Source organism: Anabrus simplex, chromosome 3, assembly GCF_040414725.1.
Source record: "Anabrus simplex isolate iqAnaSimp1 chromosome 3, ASM4041472v1, whole genome shotgun sequence".
NCBI classification, from domain to species: Eukaryota; Metazoa; Arthropoda; class Insecta; order Orthoptera; family Tettigoniidae; genus Anabrus; species Anabrus simplex.
In genome coordinates, this window is record NC_090267.1 from 72,330,315 (window position 1) to 72,356,911 (window position 26,597).

The window sequence follows — 26,597 nt, forward strand, 5'->3', positions numbered from 1 at the left end:
TAAACTATTAAACATGTAAACCCTTTTCCTGGCAAACTTCAGTTTTCTTGAACTTTAATTCGGGGATAGAGAGTGCTTTACCCTCTCGAGCTCCCCTTCATTTGAAATTGAGGTGACTACGTTTTCGTGACCGTGTCTTCTCTTCCTTAATGTATTAAAGTTTCTCATACGATTCACCTCCCTAGCTTGGGATTAGCCCCTGTATATCGGCCTAGCGCACTTAGGTTTTAAAAATGTGTATTTAGGAGTGCAGGTTCACGCCTCCAGTCCTTTCTGTACTTTGGGCCAGTAATTTAACTGGATGTTTTTTTTTCTTCATGCGAAGGCCCTGTAGGTTGGGTACAAATACCCCTGTTTCTTTGTAAGTGTGCCTTGAGGGCAGTTAGAAGTAAAGTTTGTTGTGGCCTTTGATAGGCTTGTAAAATTGAGAGCAGGTCAGCTCTTTCTGGTATTTTGGAAGGTGCTTCTAGGAGGCTTGACTTTACTAAGCGGGAGCAAGAGCTCCATGTAATTAAGGGTTTTCTGCCCTTTGGTATTTTGTGGTTGTGAGCTGAGAGCTCAAGGATTGATGAATGTGGGCCCGTAGCCCAGAATTTGTAAAGACCCGTTAACTGGTGCTTTCTTTGTAAAGTTGCATTGTACCTGATTTTCTTTGTTTCACCTAGTGGAAATTGTTAATTGTTAAAATTTGTTATCAGTTGAAAATATAACCTTTATTTAAATTTTAAAATTCATCTTTCGGTCTTGTAGTTAGACCCATTCCAGCCCGCACCTTCTTTCACCTCTGCTGTTCCACAGATACCTCGGAACAATTTTTATTATTATTATTATTATTATTATTATTATTATTATTATTATTATTATTATTATTATTATTATTATCTAGATCCATTAGAGACCACGCCAAGTAACTACAATATAAGGCATTTCTAAGAGTGTTATTTTTTCAGCCCGAAAACGTTGGATTCTTCTGTCCAGCCAATGTTCTGCTTTTGATGATCGTGGAAGCCCTTAAAGTTGTTGATCACTGACTTGTATTTTGATCAGTTAGAGATTTCCTCCTGATTCAGTCCCATGCTCTTGAGGTCCTTCCTTACCTCCTTGAACCATTTATCTGAGACGTTAGGTTCGTTGTCCAATACATTGCAAATCTGCTTCCTTATTCGGGTTGCATCCATCCTGAACAGATGTCCGTAGAACTTCAGTCGTCGTTTCCTTATAGACTCCATCAGCAGTTCATTATCTCTGTATGGCTGTTTTCTTTCTCAGAGTCTATACTGTCCATCTGTTATCTTAGAACGCATTATTTTGTGAAGGACCTCGCGCTCAGATTTCTCTGCTTGTCTCAGTCCAGCCTTTCCTGTCATTCTGAGACACACACTTGCGTACAGACACTCGAGTGTGATCACAATGTTATAGTGCCTGAGTTTAGCTTTTCTTGAGATTGCCTTTTTTTTCTTGTATGGGGCATGCGTCCCACGAAAAGCTGCGGCCATCTTCTCTCGCCAGCTGTTGTTAGCTTCTTTCTCACTAGTTTTCATCTGCCCTATCTCACCAAGATATCTGAAACTATTTTTCTATTTTACCGTACTCTGTTATTAGGTTTTGAGGTGCTATTCAGATATTCCTTACGTACTTCGTCTTCTTGAAAGAATTATTATTATTATTATTATTATTATTATTATTATTATTATTATTATTATTATTATTATTATTATTATTATTATTATTATACTAAACGCAGAAAACGTAATAGAAGCCTCATGTTCGTCTTTCCGCTGGAGATCCAGGGAGCTATTGATTTGACCCAACGTGTAAACGACTAAAATGTACAGCAAGAAAACTGAAATACGGTTCGTGGATAATGATGAAGTTGGAGCAGTAACCGCACTTTGAATGCAGACGTTACGGTTGACTGCATTCCCAAGCCCTGTCTGCAGCACGTATTCTCACAATTGTAAGATACGACAGGTGCAAAGGTACTCGTACGTGACTTAAAGGAGTTCCTCGTCAACCACGTGGTTTTCCCAGATTTGGTGCCATAAACCAAAAATACCTTGGGAAGATGAACAACCGCAACCTTAATAAAAGAAGTCAAAAGATTCGAGTGTACTCTGGAGTTCAGTCAATTGCAGGAAACTTCAAAAAGAAATAGAACGGCAGTTTAAGATTCTTTTACTGATAAAAAGTATCTGGTACATGCTCGTCTAAGTTTCGTTGCTGAAATCAATGATGAAGCCCATCGTCTGTCCGCCACATGTTACAGACGGTACACTGTTAGCAAGTTTATTAAGACACACAACAATATCACATACATATAAAATAGCATGTACTGACCGATTCATCATCACCGAACCAAAACCAATGGACATAAAATAATGAAATTTTGGGAATACATTTATAGTGCAGTGTAGGTGCTAAGGAAGGATTTTTGGATATTCCGTCGCTAAGGGGGTGAAAAGGGGGGTGGGGTGCATTTTTTTGAACGAGTGTACCTGTATCACAAAAACGTAACAGTTTAAAGGCGTGAACATTGGCATTTGGAATCTCCTTTAAAAATAAATAAATAAATAAATAAATAAATAAATAAACACGCATATTTTTGATTTCGGAAAATCCACTTAAGTGGGGGGGGGGGGGGGAGGAATCGAAAAGTTGTTTAATCCTTTTAATGAGGATACTTATGTCTCTAAAACAGAAAATGTTAACAGATATGAAAATTAGTATTTGGGATTGGGGAGGGGGAGGGGAGGGGGAGGGGAGGGGGAGGGCAGTTAAACAGAAGTGAAGAAGCTGAATTCTTTATATGAGAATACTTGTCTCACACAGATGGCAGAGCGTCTGCCTCTTAGCGCTGGGTTCCGTGGTTCAAATCACGATCACTCCATGTGAGATTTGTGCTGGTCAAAGCGGAGGCGGGACAGTTTTTTCTACAGGTACTTCGGTGTTCCCCTGTCATCTTTCATTCCAGCAACACTCTCCAATACCATTTCATTTCATCTGTCAGTCATGAATTATCGCCCCAGAGGAGTGGGACAGGCTTCGGCAGCCCGCACAATTCCTATCTTCCCGCTAGATTTATTTATTTATTTATTTATTTATTTATTGACTTTAACAGTAGTAATAATAATATTGGCTTTAAGTCCCACTAACTACTTTTACGATTTTCGAAGACGCCGAGGTGCCGGAATGTAGTCCCTCAGGAGTTATTTTACGTGCCAGTATATCTACCCACCCGAGGTTGACGCATTTGATCACCTTCGAATACCACCGGATTGAGCCAGGATTGAACCTGCCGTGTGGGGGTCAGAAGGCAGCGCCTCAACCATCTTGAGCCACTCAGCCTGGCTCAAAAGCAGTTAGTAGGACATAAAACCAGTAATAACAATAATAATAATAATAATAATAATAATAATAATAATAATAATAATAATAAAAACCTGAGACATTGTGCCAACTGGAAGTTCAAATTCCGAACAAGAAAGACATGTTCCGTAAAACGGAACAACAAATGGGCCAACAAGCCAAGTTATTAAACATCGCAGTCCAATATCCTAAAAACCTAGTAAATAGGATCATTTTTGTATTTGTTCGCTTTTCTCACTCATTCAGCATTAGTTCACTTATTAAGAGATCAACCAACTACGAAATTCGTCCTCAACTACTTGTTTTTTTGTTTTGTTTTTACAATTTGTTTTACGTCACACCGACAGAGGTAGGTCTTATGTTGACGATGGGATGGGAAAGACCTAGGAGTGTGAAGGAAGCGGCCGTGGCCTTAATTAAGGCGTAGCCCCAGCATTTGCCTGGTGTGAAACCACGGAAAACCATCTTCAGGGCTGCCGACAGTGGGGTTGGAACTCACTATCTCCCGGATGCAAGCTCACAGCTGCGCGCACCTAAGCGCACGGCCAACTCGCCCTGTCAACTACTTGTAAACGTCGCTTAAATGAAAATGAATGTCTGACGAATTAATCTACAAAAACAAGAAATACAGAAGCAATCAATTTTGCGTAACTCCGAAAACCGTAAAAATAATGGGACTTAAAATCAATAACAATAACTGTGCGTAATCGAGCGAAGTATGTCACTCTCTGTTTTATATTTTCCATTTATAGCTTCATGAAATTAGTTACTGCCTAATTTATTTTATGAGTTTCATGTTTTGTAACTATGATGTAATATTATACAAAGTGTTCCACAAGTTAGACCGGACAGATTCCAATGAAACTTGGGGGAACGATTAAGTAACGTACCCGAAATTTAATGGTAATCACTTTGTCGTAAAACAACATCAGTGCTGTAATGAATTGCTGAAAAATAGCTGGATGGTTCGGAGAAGTTAAGCGATAATGACTTACAATTACCTTGCGAAAGCATTATACAAATATACCGATAATTTTATTTTTACAGTTACATAAAACACTGGTTTTGATACTTCTATGTCGTCTTTAATACACGCTAAAATATTATGTAGTATGAAATATTGGTCCTCTATAAATAAACGAGCATTTATTTATACAGGGTGTGGTTTTTTTTTTCTTGCAACTTGCTTTAGGTCACACCGACACAGATAGGACTTGCGGCGACAATGGAATAGGAAAGACCTAGGAGTGAGAAGGATGTGGCCGTAGCCTTAAGGTCTGGTGTGAAAATGGGAAACAACGAAAAACCATCTTCAGGCCGGCCGACAGTGGTATTGGAACCCACGATCATGCGAATGCAAGCTCACAGCTGCGCGCCGCTAATCGCACGGCCAACTCTCCCGGTAATAGGACACAATATTCTTCACACGTAGAAGAAAATATACGAAAATGGGGTCCGGAAACGCTTTATTTCCATGTTCGAACTAATTTTCTAAAACTCTACATAGTTCATTAATCATGGGAAACAGACAGGAACAGAACATACTAGCATACGACAAGAAACTCTTCCTTACACGAAATGTTGTAAATGCCCTCCGTTAACATTGATACATGCCATAGATGTGTTACATCCCTTATCCTCTCAACGAATAATAAGTTCATTGTTTATATTTTAATGGAAGTTATTTATATAAAAATTCAAACGCACAGTTATCGATACTCAGATGGATCGAACGAGCGTCGTTGGCTAGTGACCGTTACTAATTTCCAAACTACTCCAGAGATGGCAGCACAAGCATTGGATCTCGTTAAGTCTCTGGTAAGACCCCAACTAGAGTATGGTTGCAGTGTATATGATCCTCACCAGGATTACTTGATTCAAGAACTGAAAAAAAAATCCAAAGAAAAGCAGCTCCATTTGCTCTGGATGATTTCCGACAAAAAAGAGTAGCGTTACAAAAATGCTGCAAAGTTTGGGCTGGGAAGACTTGGGAGAAAGGAGACGAGCTCGACTAAGTCGTATGTTCCGAGATGTACTGGAGAGATGGCGTGGAATGACATTGGTAGTGGAATAAGTTTGAGTGGTGTTTTTATAAGTAGGAAAGATCAAAATATGAAGATAAAACTGGAATTCAAGAGGGCAAATTGGGGTAAGTATTCGTTTATAGGAAGGGGAGTTAGGGATTGGAATAACTTACCAACGGAGATGTTCAATACATTTCCAATTTCTTTGTAAACATTTAAGAAAAGTCTAGGAATACAACAGATAGGGAATCTGCCACCTAGGCGATTGCCTTAATCTCTTTCGTGGGGTTGGAATGCGGAACGAACACTCACATCCGTCAAAAGGGCGGTGCAAGGTGGAATCCTTTAAGGTATCATGTGTGGCCGGGATTCATTTGCTATTTCGTTCTTGCTTGTCAGTGGTTCTTTTATTTTGCTATACATGATATACCGGTATGACAAACGTGTGTTGTTATATAAATGATTCAGTTTCGTGTCCTTGTAGTGTAAATAACAAAGAAAATGCGGGAATGATGCGATTTTGAAATTACATCACACCGATCAGAGAGTAGTTCAGAAGGAATGGATGTAGGAGCGCCAGGGTCACGCGTCTCACCGCGCAATCAGAATTTCATTCTAACTATGTAATTGAACGATTATTAAGAGAACCATTTAATACAATTTTACGGAGAAAAGCAGAATTATAAATGAAGGAAGACCGCATCCAACTTAAGTCGTGTGTTCGCCATTTCAACTCTAATATTTATGAAACAGACCAATGGATTAGACTAAATAAACTTTTCTGTTGGTCTTGTTCGTTGTTTTCTTATGAAAAATGTAGATGGAATGACTGACTGTTTGCGTTGATGTTTGCAATGCTTTTCGGTTACATCTCCTAAACCAGAAGTCAGGAGTCGCCATTGATACATGCATCGCCCCGACGTCGCAGTGAATCCCGGATGCGCTGATATATCATGCCAACCTTCAGACTGGTTGTCCGTAGTTGCAGTGTTAGTTGCAGATTATAAGGGACGGTTATATTCGACCAAAAAAAAACGTAATAAATGATATTTAGACCGTGTAATACTTTTTATAGCGTCTTGTATTGCCCTTCAATGCATCCATACACCCATGATTTTATAGATTTCCTCCGTGTTTAACTGAAAAATCATACACGTGATTGACAAAAGAAATGCCTCGGTAAAATTTTAATGGCCCTAGGCATTAAAACCTTCCCGTGTACTACTTTCGGAAATACAGATTCGTTGCAGATCGTTTTTGTCCAGTTACTTGGCTCTTCATTGTTTTTACTTTTGCACATCTAGCTATTTTATTTAATGTTGCTCTTTACTTCACTGGAATAAATGTTTCCACAATACGGGATAAATTTGCAACAAAATCAGGGCAACCGAAGACATGACAGTAGCGAGGATAATTGTTGGTACATACAGGTGGGAACAATGATAGGAGGGCACTCGAAATTAGGAGATAAAGGCTAAGTTAGGAATGAACTCTATGAATGAAGCTGTACGCATACACCGGCTTCGGTGATGGGGACATGTGAGGCGAATGGAGGGGGGGTAAGTTACCTAGAAGAATGATCGACTCTGTTACGGAGGGGGGAAGTAAGTAGAAGGGGACCAAGGCGACGATGGTTGACTACGTTTCTAACGATTTAAAGATAAGAGGTATAAAACTAAACGTGACACAACTAGTTAGAAGTTTGTGGCGGCGTTCAAAGATTCAAAGACGCTTGCAGACTGAACGTTGAAAGGCGTAACAATCTATAATGAAGATGTATGTATGTAGAATATTTTCCTCTTCTAGTGCTCCGTTAATGCATTGTCCTACATAGGAGACTTACAGTACTGTCTCAACGGCGCACTAACCGTCAACGTCTTGAAAATATGTAGCAATCCAACTGATGAGCCCATTGCTACACTGGGGCAAAACGCTGGTAATTTCTCTGCTGAAAAGTCCTATAGAGCTTGAAGACTAAAAGATTCTCAATCGACGAAATTAAATTATGATTTCCTTTCGGGGAATTTAATTTTTATCCCTGTATCTGTTATGAGTTAGAATGGGCATTAAACAAACAATATTGCATTTCCAAACCGATAAATTCTTGAACACTTCAGTTTTAAAATGCTAAAATTATCAAGAAAGTTTGCCAAACTGATTAAAGAAAAAATGAAGGGCACATCTATGAATGAACATTTTGTCTTTAACGAATAAAATTTGCTTCACTCGCACAGTTTCGGATAATAAAACTTGGTATGTTAAAGAAGTGCACCTTCGGATAAGCCGAATAGTTACCTTGCCCTCTGATACTCATGATTGTCCCACTTGTGCTTTATCTGGCACGCCCTAGAAGAACACGGCCGATAAGGTGAATCAATGCTGAAACATTAACGACATTGTAAATATTTATTACTACTCGACAATGACAGTCATATTTTAAAAGTTACTCCTTTCCTATATTTATTACTCATTTTAAAATTACAAAACCTCTGCTAATGTATGTTACCATTATCAAGTTAGTTTGTTATCAGCTGATGATTGCTTCAGACATACTCCTCGACTGCTAAACACCTTCGGAGAAGCTTATTATCTGCGCACTTTTTATCGATAGATTTCCGTCCGGGGTGAGGAGCAAGGAGGGAGCTCTCGCGGTACCGGTAGTACTGCCAACTGAATGAAAATGAAATCGGAAGTGAATTGATATGATTGATCGATATGTATTTGCTACAACTTTATTCAGTTGAATTCTCAGATACATCACTCTCACAATCGTCACTGTTCTCTGCCGTACTATTAATTATAACATCGTCCAGGGCTATTTCCATGACACCGTCGTGCCTCCAGTAATCTTCTTCCCGTTCGTGCACCTGTCTGCAGTACCCTTTCCAATCTTCGGCAGATACTGAGTTGAATGCCTAGATGGTCAGTCGTCGTAGGTTTCCTGCTGACATGTCTCCCGTTATATTGTGTCCTCTGAACTCGCGTTTTATTTTTGCCCATACCGGGCGAGTTGGCCGTGCGCGTAGAGGCGCGCGGCTGTGAGCTTGCATCCGGGAGATAGTAGGTTCGAATCCCACTATCGGCAGCCCTGAACATGGTTTTCCGTGGTTTCCCATTTTCACACCAGGCAAATGCTGGGGCTGTACCTTAATTAAGGCCACGGCCGCTTCCTTCCAACTCCTAGGCCTTTCCTATTCCATCGTCGCCATAAGACCTATCTGTGTCGGTGCGACGTAAAGCCCCTAGCAAAAAAAAAAATTGCCCATGCCAATTCCATGGCGTTCAGATCACAGTTGTATGGGGGAAGACGAAGGACGACGTGACCGTGTTCAGCAGCCATGACGTCAACAGCATAACTTGTTTCAGGAGGCCTGTTTTCCTGAACTAATCTATACAGGGCCTCTTTCCTTTGATTTGTGTCGCAGACAATGCTTTTCCCCTGTAGCCACTGGACCATTGTCACTCGTGTATCATACCTCGATGGTAATTTATCCACCTGTCGAGAATGATATGGTGCATTATCCATCACTATCACAGATGCAGGAGGCAAATTAGGGAGCACGGATGTTCTGAACCATTTCTCAAAATTATGGGCATTCATTTGGCCACGGTAATCGCGTTGGGTACTTCTGGCTTCAAATATTAATTGTGCTTAGCTAATGAACCCTTTCTCAGATCCAACACTTGCAATGATTAGCCGTTTCGAAGAGGATCCCTATGCTGTAACATCCACAACATCTTGTCCTCTCTGCCAGAATTTTCCAGTTGTTATATTATTGACAATCCAGGGCTCGTCCAAGTAAAACACTTCCTTACCTTCTTCCCTAGCATGTTTAATTTGGACGAGGAATCGTGCTCGCCAATCAACGACGTCTGCCCGCTCCAGCAATAACACACGTTTGTTTTGGACCTTCTTCCACACAAAATCCATACCTTTCAACACTTTTCGGAGAGATGTTGGGCTCCACTTCCACTTAATTTCGTTCTGCAGCACAGGTGTCAGTTTCTTCAAAGTAGGCACCACTTTTTGGACGGTATAGAAGTGTTCGATGGTGTCCCTTATCACTCGTTTTTCGCGATCGTCCAGTTCTATCTTCCCGTGCGTTCTCTTCCTACGAGAAAGAGGAGAACATCATATAACACTTGCACATGACAACCGACTAGTATCCATAATGATATTAGTTTGAACAGATTAGGTAGACTGGTTAGACAGACCTACCTCTTTTTACCAGGTGTGCGTGGTGAATCGCCGGGGTGAGAGGCAGTAAATGCCATAATCCTATGAATAGTGGCCACGGATTTTCCCGTATACGCGGCAGCACGTTGGATAGACTTGTTTAGGGGTACGAGCAGCTGTTTTTTTTTTTTTTTTGGACTGAGTGGCTCAGACGGTTAAGGCGCTGGCCTTCTAACCCCAACTTGGCAGGTTCGATCCTGGCTCAGTCCGGTGGTATTTGAAGGTGCTCAAATACCACAGCCCCGTGTCGGTAGATTTACTGGCACGTAAAAGAACTCCTGAGGGACTAAATTCCGGCACCTCGGCGTCTCCTAAGACCTTAAAAAGTAGTTAGTGGGACGTAAAGCAAATAACATTTTTTTTTCCATCGCACAGCACTTTGTGACGTGTGCTATTATTTTACGTCCCTCGCTGTGTATAAGTCTTGATGGTCATTTCTGTTTAGGAGTACCTGGTGGTTCCTGTGATGTACTAGGATTATTTTCCGCACTCATGTTACCTTCTAACCTGTATGGTGGCTCTGTTATGTAAACAACACCAGTACGTAAAGTGTACGCCAGATGTCGCACGGCGATGCATACTCGATTCATAGTTTGTGTTCAAAGGTTGCCAATACGAATCTCGAAGATTGCCGAGGTCGACCTATTCAGGACTAGGGTGTAAATCTATCCAGAAAAGGTGTGCAGATAATAGGTATCCGTTCTTCCCAAGGGTTGTGGAAAGGGATGAACAACAATCTCCTATTTCTTATCTTTGCATACTTATAAACTAGAAACTGACTAAAAATATGCCTGAAGTACTGCAAAAAGCACTGTTTCGCCCTTCCTCAACAATATATTATTGTTTTTTGGGTTATCAGGTCAGACTGGTTTGCTGCAGCTCACCATGGCATTTAACTGGTGCTAACCTTTTCATTTTTACGTAACTACTATATACGTCTGTTCTAATGTGCTTGTCATATTCATACCTTAATTTACCCCTACCGTTTTTCCTACACTTCCCTCAAAACAGACTGAAAAAGTCCTGGGCGTCTTAAGATGTGTCTTCTTCAGGTTAAATTTAGCCAAATCGATCTCCTCCTCGATTCGGTATCTTTTCATTCGTCATTCAATCTATCCATCTCACCTTAAAGCATCCTTCTGTAACACCACATTTCAAAACCTTCTATTCTCTTTCTTTCTGAGCTAGTTATTTGTCCTTGTTTCACTTCCATACAATGCCACGCTTCAGATGAAAGTCTTTCTAACTCCTATATCAATGCTCGAAGTGAGAACATTTATTTTCTTAAGAAAGGCTTTCCTTGCTTGTGCTAGTCTTCATTTTATTTCCTCCTTACATCCCCCGTTGTTAGTTACACCACTACCCAATATCCATCTACTTCCTTTAAGTGTTCATTTCCTCATTTAATATTTCCTGCATCGCCTGACTTCGTTCGACTGCACTCCATTACTTCTGTTTTGGACTGATGTATTTTTATCTTGTACTCCTTCTCCAAGACTGACCATACCTTCTGCAGACTCAGATAAAACAATATCCTCTGTAAATCTCAGGGTTTTGATTTCCTCTCCTTAGACTGTAATTCCTCTTTGGTTTTCCTTACCGCCTATCCTACAGTATATAGACACTGAGAAAATGGAAAGAGGACAAACTGCACCCTATATGAATAACATCCAAGAGCAGTAGTTCTTTTATATATATAAATTTTTCTTCCATTTGTGTGATTTACGTGAAATATAGGAAAATTGTAGCTATCCTTTCCACCGCAGAACATGAGGATACTTAATACGCCGAAGACTATTCTAAGCGCAACATTACGCAACAGTCGCGTTTTTTTCCATTTTTGTTCAGGAGTGGGGGGAAGTTTTCAGTATTGTTTCTGATTCACTGTAGAATACCTCAGGCAGTTTCCCTAGAGAAGGCCATTAGAAAATTAATGTCCTGAAAGTTTTATGCATTGTCTTCTCAAGGTCAGGAACGTCATTTTGCTCATTTTCCCCTCAATAAAGGAACACTTACAAGAGCTCATTTGCTACGTAATACAACCTCGCTGGGGCACTGCCATATATTCAGGCTATATTCTGGTTAAGATAGAGTATACTGTTCCGGGGTCATGCCGAATCGGATTTCTACAAGTCTTTTCACACCCATGGATTGCTAATATAGAAGGATATGGAATCCCTGTTTTTGTCATAAGGAAACGCTTGTTGGACTCCACCACACTTTGCGGATGTCGGTGAATTACGAAACAGCGATATGGACTGCTCACTGGCCATCCTTTGGCCTCGTTTATCTGCAAATAAATAGTAATAAAAAGCAATGTTTTCTATTTTAGGCCTATACATTGTGCTCTGATGTTGAGAGATAAATTGATTGATTGATTGATTGATTGATTGATTGATTGATTGATTGATTGAGAGAGGGGGAGGGAGGTAGTTGGAAGAAAAGCCACTACTCACGATAATCGCTGTTGGCGCCGAGATTTTAACATGGAATCTCACACTGGTGTAGCTTTCCAAGTCTGTCGTCAAGTCGACAAAACAACTCTGCAATAAAAGGTGCGCTGGAAGCTTGTACTGAGGATGCCTATGACCCGGAATCGAACCATTCCACTTAGGCATCGCCGACCTTTCATGTGATCTATTTCACGAGACCATAAAATTCCTCTTACAGCATAGGGAGTCTATCCTCTGAGGTCTTCGTGGCTATGACCTAGTTCCTGAAGAGCAATAGAGTTGAGTGCCCTCGTCAAGCCACGTGTGGCCACTGTGAGGTACTCCTCCCTAATGTTGTGTTTTACGTGTATGTTCAGTCCTTGACCGTCATGTCATGAAGACGACCCAGCCAGACTCACCGAGCTAAGAAATAGGCCTACATGTAGTGGGCTGGCAAGTTTGTTTCCCCTCCTTACCAGGCCACACTACCAACCAGGGCCTAATGCTTACAGCATATTATTCTTCGATTTTGTCAAGCTTCTACGTGGGTACAAATCAAAACTTACTTATAAATTATTTATAATTTCATTTTATTTTAGAGATTTCAGCGTTTCAATTTTTAAAATTTCAGTGTCTAAGGGGTGGTAAAAATGAAATGGCGTATGGCATTTAGTGCCGAGAGTGTCCGAGGACAAGTTCGACTCGCCAGGTGCAGGTCGTTTTGATTTAACGCCCGTAGCCGACCCGCGCGACGTGATGAGGCTGGAATGATGATGAAGACACATACACCCAGTCCCAACGATGGTTAAAATTCTCGATCCTGCCGAGAATCGAACCCAGGACCCCTGTGACCAGTACGCTGACCATTTACCCATGAAACCGGACTAAGGGGCGGTGTCTAAGGCAGACACACATAGAAGTGAAGTCCGATTAGCATGTTGCATCTACCCTTCGTTAACGTGTTATCGGGCTTAACTCGTTTTTGCTCATTTTATGACGGAGATCCTTTTAGCATGAGCCGATTCAATTCATGTATGTTCCAGTGCTTCAGATACTCAAAACCTCGTATAACTAGATGATGACGTAACTTTTCTTCCCTCTTCCAAAGGATGGATACAACTACAGTAGCTCTTAGTCTACGATATAAATAAAACGATTTAAGAAGTGATGTACGTTAGTTCGGGTCTTCCATTAATTTTAGTATATTTTTAAGTTTATATTTTCACGGCTTAAAATAACGATGTTTAGCCTTCAGAGAGGAATGAGAAATAAAGTCTTCATGTGATGTTCGAACAGTTTGTTTTAAGCTGTAGGGAGGAGGTGTAATGGCTGGAGAGTTTATTGTAAGCTAGTCAAGACACTGAACATCCGCTCAGAACCTTGATCTCAATTTTACGTAGCCTGTGTTCAAACTGACTACAGCCAATTTGTCTTGCACTCAAGGACAAGAAACAGTCTACTACCTAGAAGAACAATACACAGGCAAAAGTTTGCCCAAGTTCGTAATCATACCACCACCACCACCACCACCACCACCACCATATGACTAAACAATTACGATGTAAAATGCTTATAAAAATAAACAACTACGTTAAAATAATTACATTTGTAAAACTAATCTTTTAACACTTCGTATCTCCGGGTATAAAGTCTCGAAATCAAACGAAGTAGACCCCGGACGTTTAGGCAGAGTTTCAGGTTATCGAAAATTAATAGGTTAGACTCTATACTAGAGTCAGTAAGAAGTACAATCTGCCGGGAATCGAAACCAGGACACCTGTGACCAAAGGCCGGTACGCTAACCATTTAGCCATGGAGCCGAACTAAGGGGCGGTGTCTAAGGCACACACGCATAATAGTTCTGCTGTGAGATTTGCACAAACATTAGGGGTACGACTTATCAGAACCCCTAGAAGTTATGTTACTCTCGCTACATTACGGAAGAACGGGATAGCCGATACTTATTATTATTATTATTATTATTATTTGATTATTATTTGATTCGTTATGCCCAACATAGGAGCGCGTGTGAACTTGTTTAGCACAACGTTTCTTCTTGTCTTCCCAAAATTTCTTCATCCTGTAGCTTGTCTTTTAGGTTGATCAGCAAATTTGTGTTTATGAGATTTCTGACCTTTTTTTCTGCCTTGCAAGATATCTTTATTTATGCCAATTTCCTGAAGATTTTTTTTATTATTTCTGTAAGCCAGCTGTTGTGATTTTTTAGAGATATTGCGAAAGTAATTATTTTCTTTGTTAGCCTACTTTTATCCATCCTGATCCGGAGACCATAGAATTTTAATCTTTCTCTAATAGTGTCTGATTTTTTTCTGTTACTTGATGGATTTCCTGTGGTTTCTTCTCATACAAATATCATTAAAGCCGTAAAATAACAACCAGGAAACATCTTGAAGCAACCTCTAAGGCTCAATACCTTAGTTTTATTCCTGAGGCCGACTTTGATCGATCTCCCCACTATCTTCAACTTGTTAGCATGGTGGAAATGTCTGTTGACAAAACAATTATTATTATTATTATTATTATTATTATTATTATTATTATTATTATTATTATTATTACCCCTTAGAGGAGTGGAAGGGCCGGGCTGAGTGGCTCAGACGGTTGATGCGCTGGCTTTCTGATCCCAACTTGGCAGGTTCGATCCTGGCTCAGTCCAGTGGTATTTGAAGGTGTTCAAATACGTCAGCCTCGTGTAGGTAGATTTACTGGCACGTTATAGAATTCCTGCTGTACAGAATTCCGGCACCTCGGTGTCTCCAAAAACCGTGGTTAATGGGACATAAAAAGACAATAACATTATTAGGAGTGAAGGTGGAATACTTCTACAATCCGTAAACACGGCACTAAGTGTGATGCATTGGAAGACCGCCTTCGCCTGCAGGAAATTAACCTGGTTCTAACTTTTGGTATAAACTGAGTTAAGCTCTGGGCTATGTGCCTTCCAGCAGTGGAATTCTCCATCCTAAATTTTTGGACTTTCTAACGGGGAATCAAACTCCCGTCCTTCCAGGTAAACCACCACGACTAGAAAAGACATCACAAGCACTATGTGTATGTACGAGTATACCAAGCACTATGTGTATGTATAGTGACGTTCTCATAAGGCCTTTTTGAGTATATTTTTCCAAGACTGCACTGACAGAGTCAGAGTAGCGGGAGAAGGAACGTCTAAATTCACTAGCAAATCGTCCAGGAAGGTATTAACAAACACGAACGGTAATCAGCAGCGAAAGTTCTGTTCTATTCATAACCCACAATGAAACTATATTAAAAGATTCGTACCGAGCTCGATAGCTGCAGTCGCTTAAGTGCGGCCAGTATCCAGTATTCGGGAGATAGTAGGTTCGAACCCCACTGTCGGCAGCCCTGAAGATGGTTTTCCGTGGTTTCCCATTTTCACACCAGGCAAATTAAGGCCACGGGCGCTTCCTTCCCCCTCCTAGCTCTTTCCTGTCCCATCGTCGCCGTAAGACCTGTCTGTGTCGGTGCGACGTAAAACAACTAGAAAAAAGAAAAGATTCGTACAATCACAACTTCGAATGAGCGGATCCCCAGAAGACTAATACTGCTACTTGACTCACCACCAAGCCGGCCAAGGAAGCAGCACGTCATCGGCGCCAGAATTAGCTCTCTCACCTGAAATAAAGGTAAATATTGTTAAATACACACAATTGAGCAAACGTTTTTAGATATTCTTAAAGATAAAACTGCTTTAGCTCAGAAACAGATGACAGGTATACAAAATTTCTCTTATCCCAGGGGATAACAAGATTAGTAAAAAACATGGAAGTTCTCAGGGGAAGAATTTTTTGCTTATAAAGAACACGAAATCCTTGATTCGCCAAATGTTGTCAGACCATTCTGCATTATATAAACCAGCTTTTTTAAATAATGGTTTCGTTGGAATTTGTTTAATTCCAAAATAAATGAAGTATCTGGTTTGAATCGTGCATGAAACTGGCTTGTCCTATATTGATCAAGCATTATTTTCTTATGTGGACCAGTAAAAACTAAACCGTGCAAGGACACATTTTTATATTGTTAGCTATTAAGATGCAATAGTTCTCTTTAACAGAAACAGCTGTGTAAATTCACGGCCGATAATTAATTTACTAGATAATATTGTCCACACTAACTACAGAAAATATACTACACATAAGAATCTGAATTATCTGGTTGATGCCACATTTTTTTAACAATATTCAAAATATTGACAAGATAACTCAACTTGCCTGGTTCTAAATAGTGTTTTGTATTCTTGAATAATCTATAAATAAAATCTGGCTATTTCTTCAATATTATGACGGAATGACTTATCTTGTGTCAAACCTTAGTAGGTTACTGTAAAAGAAAAAAAAAGACTGGTCTGGTTTTCCCCCGGGATGAGTTGACAACCATGTGCAGAGATCTGTATCCTTAATTTACAATCCCATTTATGTGATTACCCCAATGAAGAGCTTTCCTTATATTAACACTTACGTAGTTACAATGATCCCCATAAGGAACTTTCACCCCATGAATGCAGTAATTAAAACTGGGAAGACTTTTCCTATTTGTGAAACTCACAACCTGACTTAACCCCGTTTATCATCATACCATTGCCTATTGTTCGTCTCACAACATTATCGAGGTCATTTTGCAGTTGCTCACAATATTGTAACTTATTTATTACTCTATAGAGAATAACATCTGATATTCTTAAACACAAATTAATTTTTATTTCTGAAACAAAGCCTAGTAATTTCACTGATCTTTAGGAATGTTTACAAACACCACCCACCCTCGTCGGAGAGCTTGTTTTTTTCTTAAATGCTATTTGTTAGGGGCGTAGACCTATAGAGATCTTTTGCCCCTACTTGCAACATGTGATATGAACCTGCGTGTAACTGGAATGGAGGAAGTGTATAGTGTTGAATGTGAGGAAAGGAACGTGAAGGACGACACAAACACCCAGTCCCCAGGCCAGGGATATTAATCATTTACAATTAAAACCCCTGACCTACCCGGGAATCGAACCCGGGGCCGCCGCGTGACAGGCGGACGCGTTGTCCCCTACACCGCGGGGCTGGTCCCAAGAGAGCTTGCTTTGTACTGGCTGTGGCAATTAATAATTGCCTTCTCTCTAACTTTCAATTGAATCAACATTTTCTAAATCAACTGCAGTACGAAAATTAACACTTTTCCTCTCCGTCAGCATGACGATGTCGCCTGTATGTGCTAATTAGACTTCGGAATTGTTTGCAAATGCATATTTTGTTTGCCGATATGTAGGCTTACAAAACCGACGAGGAAGTGCATTTGAAAATTAAACTAGATGAACTATCAAGTTTAGCAGTGTATTTATATATTTCCATATACAGTAATTGAGATTAGTGCATACGTTTCGAATTTCGGATTAATTGTGCGCATTTTGAACTTTTATTACGCATATTTTAAAATGCTTTACAAGCAGTCTTCAAGAAAATGTAAAGTAATTAATGCCGTGAACTCTTTCGGCAATGAAACGGTCCAAAGAGAAGTGGCGCTTATCAAGACAATTCCAAATCATACCAGAGTCAATCAAGAAGTTAGATAAATGCGGGTTGCGTCTTTGTGATTCGTTTGACATAAGCGTGAACTGATGATGATGATGATGAAGATGATGTTTGTTGTTTAAAGGGGCCTAACATGTAGGTCATAAGCCCCTAATGGTACGAAATGAGACTAAATGCAATGACAAATTCACGGTGTTCCGAACATTATGGTGCTACTCACAAATATTGTACGTCGTAGAGGTAACGCAGACCTATGGTGTTTCTCACATAATGGCGCCACTCGTAGGGAAGCAAACCCATGGTGCATCTCACATAGGTGTACTAATCACAGGGACTCTTACTATCCAGTAGTGTTCCTCACATAGTGGGTAAAAATCACAGACAACGCAGACCCGTGGTGTGTCTCACTTAATGGTACAAATCACAGGCAACGTAAGCCTGTGACGTTCCGCATATAGCGGTACTAATCACAGGTACTGGAAACCCACAGTGAACCGCTCTCTGCTGCTACTAATCACAAACCTATTGTGTGTACCTAACATAGTGGTACATGCGAGCACAGAAATGGTGTCCCGATATAAACAAAGCATGGTATCCCCCCACCCCCTCGCTTAACGTATTGCTGCAGGTAGACAGCCCGTTACAGGACTGTTGTGATTGAAGTGGGCACAGTGATGGATGTATAGCAATACACACTGTGCCTTCAGCACTCTTCGTTCACTCTCTTTCCCCTCCTTTTCGGTAATTCATGTTAGTTTTAATACTTGACACTAAGTGTTCAGCGCCACACGCTAGAGGCTGCAAGAAAAATATCAACATGTTAACAGTATAGCCACTTGCACATCGTCTTGCTAATAAAAATAGACCCAGTTTATGAAATAAATTGCAATATAGAAGAATATATTTTATTTTCGAATTTCGGAATGTATAAAGTTTTTCGAGCAGTTCATTGATGGCACGTGTAGAATGTTTTCCGATAGCAACAGAAAAAAAATTAGGTTGCCTAGTATGAACACAGAGTTAAGCGCGAAGTAAAATGATTATTTATTTGGTTGTCTGCGATGGTGGTATATCCTGACTTTTGGTAATGTTCCTCTTGGATTATAGGTGTAGGTTTCGCGAGTTCTCTGGCATTCTTCATTAATATAAGGTGTGTTATACCTTGTGACGAATATTTTCTCTCGTTTGTCGTTGATGTACATACACTCAGTAATAGAGTGAAACTATAAAACTTCATCGACGGTAAAATACCAGTTAAATTTTGCTGATTTAAGTTTAGGTTAGGCTTTTAAAGTTAAAAACAAATGGTTCCAGTGTATTTTTGTGAAAACCATGACTGTACTATCACGAAAATTCACCGGGTGAAACTGTAAATACATTGTTTAAGCTATGATGGTGTCGTCACTGCCGTGAATATCAGTATCTTTCTCAGGTAGACCTTACCACGAAAAATGCAGCCTTATATATAACTGTAATGTTTACTTTACAGAGTGTAGTGGAGGCTACGATTGCTTACATTTGAAAAAACATTTTTTCAGCTGCGGTAATGAATGCGTTCACCGCACGCCACTGGTTGCTGGATTGTTTGTACTATTGGAACAGCCGCAGCTGTATTAGTGTGATTGTTTTGTTTTTTATTCAGTTGCTTATTCGTGATAATGATTTTATATATTGATGTCTTGTGAATCGCGTGAATCTAGTTTTCATTTCATACGAGTATTTAATAGCATTAAAGTAAGTGCATATTTCACCGCTTTCTGCAGCATAACTGCACGCTTATATTGGCGATTTATAGAAGAATACCCACAACCTATTTTCCAGTCACTGACCGGGTCAGGGATGGAATGAATGAAGGCCACATCTTGCGGCGAGGATAGGAATTGTGACGGGTGCCGAAGTCTGGCGCACTCCTCTGGGGCAATTATTAATGACGGACAGATGAAATGAAATGATATGATATTGGAGAGTGTTGCTGGAATGAAATATGGCAGGGAAAACCGGAGTACCCGGAGGAAAACCTGCCCTACCTCCGCTTCGTCCAGCACAAATCTCACATTGAGTGACCGTGATTTGAACCACGGAACCCAGCGGTGAGAGGCCGACCCACTGCCGTCTGAGCCACGGAGGCTTCCTTCGGCGATTTATACATAATATAAATCCGATCTCCAGTGTTGCCAACTTGTATTTTCAAGATCCGCTAAAATTCCGCCAAGAAATCGGATCTCAATGAGCAAAAAATGAGCAATAATAATAATAATAATAATAATAATAATAAAAGTAAATGTCTGCACTCACCTGATCTGTGAGTTTCACTGGGATTAACCCCCTGTACGGAAGCCGGCGAGCTAAAACGTGTAGGCGTTCTAGTGTCGGGTGCAAACTAGGTGAATCGCCTACCTCAAGGGCCACTCACAAAACAGGCCAGTTAAACGGTCTTCCTTCATAGCATAAATAGAAATGCTACTTCCTCACAGTTTCATTGTCGCCATTCGTCAACTAAGAGATAAGTACCCTTTCCCCACTCATTACAATTTTATGATACCGTGATCTCATAACATCAAATCCAAACAACACGTTTTCCTCATGTGATTACTAGCTCCTGATAAGAAATACGGAATAGCTCGGAGACAGGCTGGAGTACAATTTTTTTTAAACGTAAAATTGTTAAACACTAAATTCCGCTATAATAAATCTAGAATTGCGCCAAAAAATCCTCTGTCCGCTAAATGATATTTTTCTCCGCCAACAATCTTCTAATTCCTCCAAATTTAGCGGAAAATCCGCTAAGTTGGCAACACTGCCGATCTCTAATGATAAGTTATCACCTGGTGTTAAAGGAGATAACAGTGACGCGGTCGATGCGTAACTCTGTCAGGTTTATCTGGTCTCCGAATGGGGTCGATAAGTTAGAACACAGCTGCAACTCTTCTGTTTCATATTCCAAGTTTGAACTCATTGACCAACTCCTAATCTTTTGCGTTATACGAGGTTCGCATGTCCAGGGAGTTATTCATACCACAGTCCAATATATATTTAGATAATCGAATTAAAAAATCGAATAAAATACTCAAATAACTTTCAGATATTACGTTGTATCGCATAGAATATTCGGATGAGTCAAGAATCAATTTTTCGGTTTAAGTGTGTCGGATGGATAACTGATTGAAATAACCGAATAGATGAACTCTTATGAAAATTATATGTTGAAACTAAATAAGTGAACTGACTGTCTTAACATTAATTTTCATTCGATGATTTCGAAAGCATTCACTATTCAGTTGCCTCATTCATTCGAATGAATAATCGAAAAGTAATCGAATGGGAAATATAATCAAATAATCGATTATGATGATGCTTATTGTTTAAAAGGGCCTAACATCGAGGTCATCGGCCCCTAGTGGTACGAAATGAAATAACAAAAAAATTCAAATTCATCCATGACCAAAATAAAATAAAAAATGTCATGAAGAATGAATGGATTGACAGGAACCCTACAAAAAACAAAAACAAACAAAAACAGTGGATCGGACTCGAAAAGAAGGTAGTTAATTATAGTATTACTGACCAAGGGACCATTTATAAAGCACAATGATGCTTGATGTCTGAAGGGGTGCTAAATTCACGTCTAAGGTCCCACAGAATGGTACATGTCGCGAGTAAAGTAGAACCATGGTATTTGTCATTTTGCGGTACTGATCAAAAGTAGCGAAGACTCACGGTGGTCCACACAAGATGGTACTACTCACAAGTATTGCAATTCGTACAGGGAACGCAGACCTATGGTGTTTCTCACACAATGGCGCCACTCATAGCCAACGCAAACCGGTAAGGTTCCTCACCTAGGTGTACTAGTCACGGGCGCTGGTATTCCCGTGGTGTTCCTCACATAGTGGGTACCAACCACAGGCAACGCTGACCCACGGTGCCGCTCATATAGCGGTACAACTCACAGCCTACGCCCAGAGCCGCGGTGTTGCCCACATGGATACAACGCACGGGTACTGGAATCCACCAGGCCAGGCGTTTTATTGCAACTAATCACAAACCTATTTCGTACCAATTTAGTGATACTACTCGCAAGTACATGCAACCCATAGTGTTCCCCGCATGATGGTACGAATCAAGAGTAGTTTCATGGTTCTAATTCAATCATCCCTTGATCGCCCCTTGTAGTCACCTCTTACGACAGGCAGGGGATACCGCGGGTGTATTCTACATGTGCGTCCCCCACCCGCCGGGGGTAGTGTGTTCGGTCCGCGAGAGGTATTTTATTTCCTTCAAGTCCGCCGGCAAGCCGGTTAGGACCCCCCTATCCGCCACCTGGGACGCGCCACGTTGGAGTATCACCTCTCCCCCTGCTACGCCTGCGTAGCAGGTTCGTGGAGAATCTATTATTTTGTATTCGATTATCCCATCACTAGTACTGACAGAGCTTGGTTCCAACGGAGTTCACTTAACGGTAGACATCTAGGGGCACAACCATGAGAATATCGCTAAATAAATAACGTTCTCCGCGATTAACAAACATATAGTTTAATACGTCAATTAAAATATAAATGAGACACTTTATTCTTTAGTAACATAAATACACGGCGCTGCCGAGGATGATGAGAGCAGCGCGGTTTTATTACTTGGTAGCAATGCTATTAGGGTTTAATAACGAGCGCCTATAATGGCCACGTGTTTCTTTACTGTGAGTCATCAACAATTATTATTTTATGTAAACCATAAAAATAGTTTGATTCGCCGTCGTCGTGGTATGATTTGAAACGTGCTTTCTTGCTACGTATAGTAGGAGTAACCAGTGAAAGTCTGACTTCAAAACTTAGCTTAGACGCACTTGTCGCAGTTCTGATCTCTAGAATGAAAGTGTTGGACTCGCCAGCTCTGTGTTCATAGCTCCCCATGTGACGTAGATTTACACCACATAATTTTAGAATGTTGAAAATACGGTTGAGCACAAGACATATTACATGCCAACAACCGAGCGAGTGGTTGCGTGGTTTGGTCACGTAGCTGTCAACTTGCATTCGGGAGACAGTGGGTTCGAATTCCAACTGTCGGCTGCTCTGAATATGATTTTCCGTAGTTTCCCATTTTCACAGCAGAAAAATGCCAGGGCCGTGCCTTAATTAAAGCCACGTAAGATCGAAATAATAAACTTTTACGTCACACTAACTACTTTCGACGGGTTTTGGAGACGCTGAGGCGCCGGCATTTTGTCCTGCAGGAGTTCTTTTACGTCCCAGTAAATCTACAGTTACGGGTCTGACGTATTTCAGCACCTTCTAATTCCACCGGACTGAGCTAGGATCGAACCTGCAATTTGGAATCAGAAGGCCAGCGCTTCGACCGTCTGAGCCACTCAGCCTGGCGCCATAAGACATAACTGTGCAGGTGCAACGTAAAAAAAAATGCGCAACTCATTCAGTTATGAACGAGATTACCAACAAGTTTGTACATGCTACTAACGCCTATCAACCAAAAATTTACTTAATAGTTAAACAGTTTCTACAGGCCTCAGACATAAAAATATATAAGTTCCCAGAGATCAGATCCTATACAAAACAATACAAAATAATATACATATAGTATGAGACAGGCCCAGCTTCCTTACAAACAGCTTGCTTGCTCATTTAGACTACTGGTGTATATATCTACAGTAGTTACATTTCCCTGTACGAAGATTAATCAGTGCCATACTGGTTAATGTTGTACAGTGTGTTATGAGCTGGCTGTGTGGTCGACTGGGCAAAAGCCAAACGTGATTTTTTAAAAGTCCGCACTCAAGACGTGGAGAATAGGTTTCACATAAACCTTAAGTAAACATGCCAAACGAATTTCCCTCACATGCCCTAGGCCTCCTCTTCTACGAAGCACAGCCCGTACTATCAAACCAAGCAAATCTAGTCTTTTGCATCAGTGTGGCCACAATGGCACAGTGACCTAAGCTCAATGTGTTGTCCCAGTTGAATTTAAAAATGTAGGCCTACACCTCACCATCATCTGACGAAGAATTTACATTAGTAAAAAGATTAAATTCTGAATTCATCCACTGAACCAAAAACGGAAAAGACATTAGCGCAGCCCTTTCCAAACAGCGCTCCGGTCACGCTCATACCTTGCGCACAGAGCGCAGTGTTTGCGTGACAGGAGGAGGATGAGGGATACGTTAGCAGAGTAATCGCGCGACAGCAGCACAGTCGTCTGGCCAGCCAGTAGAGAATTTTGTAAGTATAATGATGTATGACTACATACAGATTCTTCTGATTGCATGAGAATGAAAACTGATATATTTGATTGCATCTTAGACAAAATTTATTAATTATTATTGAACACTTGAAAAAGTGTTTTGCCAAGCTCTCAAAAGCACCTGCCAAAAAAGCCAATTTCGTAACATTTTACAGATAACTCTACGCTCATTAAAATACGAACATTATTTCATAATAATAATAATAATAATAATAATAATAATAATAATAACAATAATAATTATTAGAGTATTCAGCCCGAAGGTTGGTTTGATTCTTAACAGCTCCACCAAAACCTGTCATAGATGGCCAAAGCGTCACTGAAATGAGGAGTGGGATAGTTCCAAGTTGCTTTCCTCACCAAGCCAGAAGTTGCTATTGCATATCAGTCTGGCAAGCATACTGGAATAAACACACCAATCGACCCTATGAGGGACATTTTCATACCACTCATAACAGGGATAGGGATGGATAAGGAATGGCGTTACTAGAATTTTCATACTGTCTAAGCCAAGGATGTGACAGACAGATCTATGGAGAGTAACATTTGATCCAGCCCACACCAGAACAGTGCACTGTAAACACATCTCGCCAGTAAATATACAGTCTAAAAATATTTTAATTTGCTTTACGTCGCACCGACGGGTCTTATGGCGATGACGGAATAGGAAAGGGCTAGGAGTGGAAAGGCCAGCATCGTGTGAAAATGGGATACCACGGAAAATGCTCATCAGGGCTACCGACAGTGAGATTCGAACCCACTATCTCCCAAATTCAAGCTGGTAGCTACGTCACCCAAAAAGTGCAGCCGCTTGCTCGGTCTCTCTCCCCCCAAAAATCAGTCTACCTCTGTCAGGTGTGAAACAGCGACCTCAGAGTCCGAAGGCAATTAAACCACTGATCCACAGCTAGAGCAACATTATTTCACGAAGATAACGAAGTACATTCTGTTGTATGAGTAGCGTACCTTCATCTTGCTCGGAGGATAAGGGTGCGATTCCCGGCCAGGTCAGGAACTTTTACCTGGGCATGAAGGCTGTTTCGAAGTCCACTCAGCCTACGTGATTACAATTGAGGAGCTCTCTGATAGTGAAGTAGCGGACCCGGTCTAGATATTCAAGAAACGCGGTCGAGATGTTTCGTCTTGCAAACCACACGACACCTCGTAATGTGTAGGTCTTCGAGCTGAGCTGTGGTCACTTGGTAGTCTGTTGCACCATGGGGTTTCGTTTGATTCGATTTGATTGTTTTAATCTCTCGGCAACAAACATTTGTGTATCATTTATTTGACCCTCCAAGAAATTCATCCTATTCTTATAATTTCCGCCTGCCTTCAGTTATTTAAACATGAAATGACAAATTTCAACAGTCCTTTCTATGCAACACGCTTGCCTCATGTCGTCATCTGCTAACGCAAAAATTATGAGCAACTAGAAGAAAACGTGGGTGCACCAAGAAATTAGAAAGTTCGTTTCCCAAATCGACAATATCCGCTCATTATGTCAACTGAAGCGGCGTGCTTCAAGTAAATGCCAAATGATTCAGTAGTTGCACACAGGTAAATACCATATACAAAATTGTACCTTGGCCCATGCCTTGCGTTACACCTCCCTAAATGTCAACACATGCAATCACCTACTCGAAGCGGCTCCCAGCAGTGCAATTCTTGGGTAGAGTTATTACAGCTTCGAGTAAGGGGCTTGGGAGACCAGTTAGTAGCCCCGCGTACCGTGAGGATTGGAAATTAATCAGAGATTGGGTTAAGGACGGTCGTATGAGGTGGCATTTGGTATGCAATCGGAGTCAAAGTGCTTCTGTTATAGATTTCTTCAGTCCGATTATGCACATCCCTACATCCTTCTTGTTCTCGACCCTGGAAGCACAGCGATATATTATTATTATTATTATTATTATTATTATTATTATTATTATTATTATTGTGTCTTAACATGGCAAATTACCGAGCGTGTTGATAGTGCTGTTAGGGGCCACGCAACTGAGAGTAGCATTCGGGAGATTGTGGGTTCGAACCCCACCGTCAGCAGCCGTGAAGATTGTTTTTCGTGGTTTTCCATTTTCATAGCAAGCGAATGCTGGAGTTGTACCTCAATTAAGGCCACGGCCACTTCCTTCCAACTTCTAGCCCATCCTATCCCGTCGTCGCCATAAGACCTATCTGTGTCGGTGCGACGGAAAGCAGACAGTAAACAAAAAATATTGAAATTAGTGCGAAGGAGGCGAACAGAAGGGCTCGCACCCCCAGTCCTACCATTACACATTTCAGAGCTCTGATTATACGGAACAAACCCTGCGAAGTAGCATTCTCCTTTACTCCCAGAAGGTCGAGGGAGCTAACCCCGTCCGTGGTACCAGCAAGCTATTCTGAGCCTGTAAACTTGAACTAGTTCGCAGAGTCCAATTTTAGCTGCTCATTTCGTTCTCGGTACAGCTGCACTGCGACACAAGTTGGGCTTCCTGCTGCTTTGCTTGGTAATGACCTCGGAATAAATGCTAAATGCATTATTATTAGGTAGCCATAGGATATAGCAGAAGTAAAATGCAGAAAGTAATTTCTTGTAACTACCTCTTGATCTATAACTAAATGCAATCCAGCTAAGAAGTGTCGAGGCTCAGATATCATATCTTGCTATTTTACTCCATTTTAAGCCATAGAAGTAAATATTACTGAACAAGTTGATGTTTCTGAAATATTAAGTTTTACTAAATTTATT

At 40.7% G+C, this 26,597-nt stretch overlaps 1 protein-coding gene across 5 annotated transcripts in view; it reads right to left on the reverse strand.

Moving 5' to 3' along the window:
• LOC136865980 (beta-1,4-glucuronyltransferase 1) overlaps positions 1-26,597 on the reverse strand; it is a 467,674-nt gene that overhangs the window by 79,519 nt on the left and 361,558 nt on the right. For 2 of the 5 annotated variants that reach the window (XM_067142567.2, XM_067142566.2), the window contains one exon: positions 15,662-15,716. The exons of 2 other annotated variants lie outside the window; for them this stretch is intronic. The gene's annotated coding sequence lies outside the window, so the exon portion shown is untranslated. Of the gene's footprint in view, positions 1-15,661; positions 15,717-19,909; positions 20,009-26,597 lie in introns of those variants that run through there. One more of the 5 variants, XM_067142568.2, reaches the window with a different exon arrangement.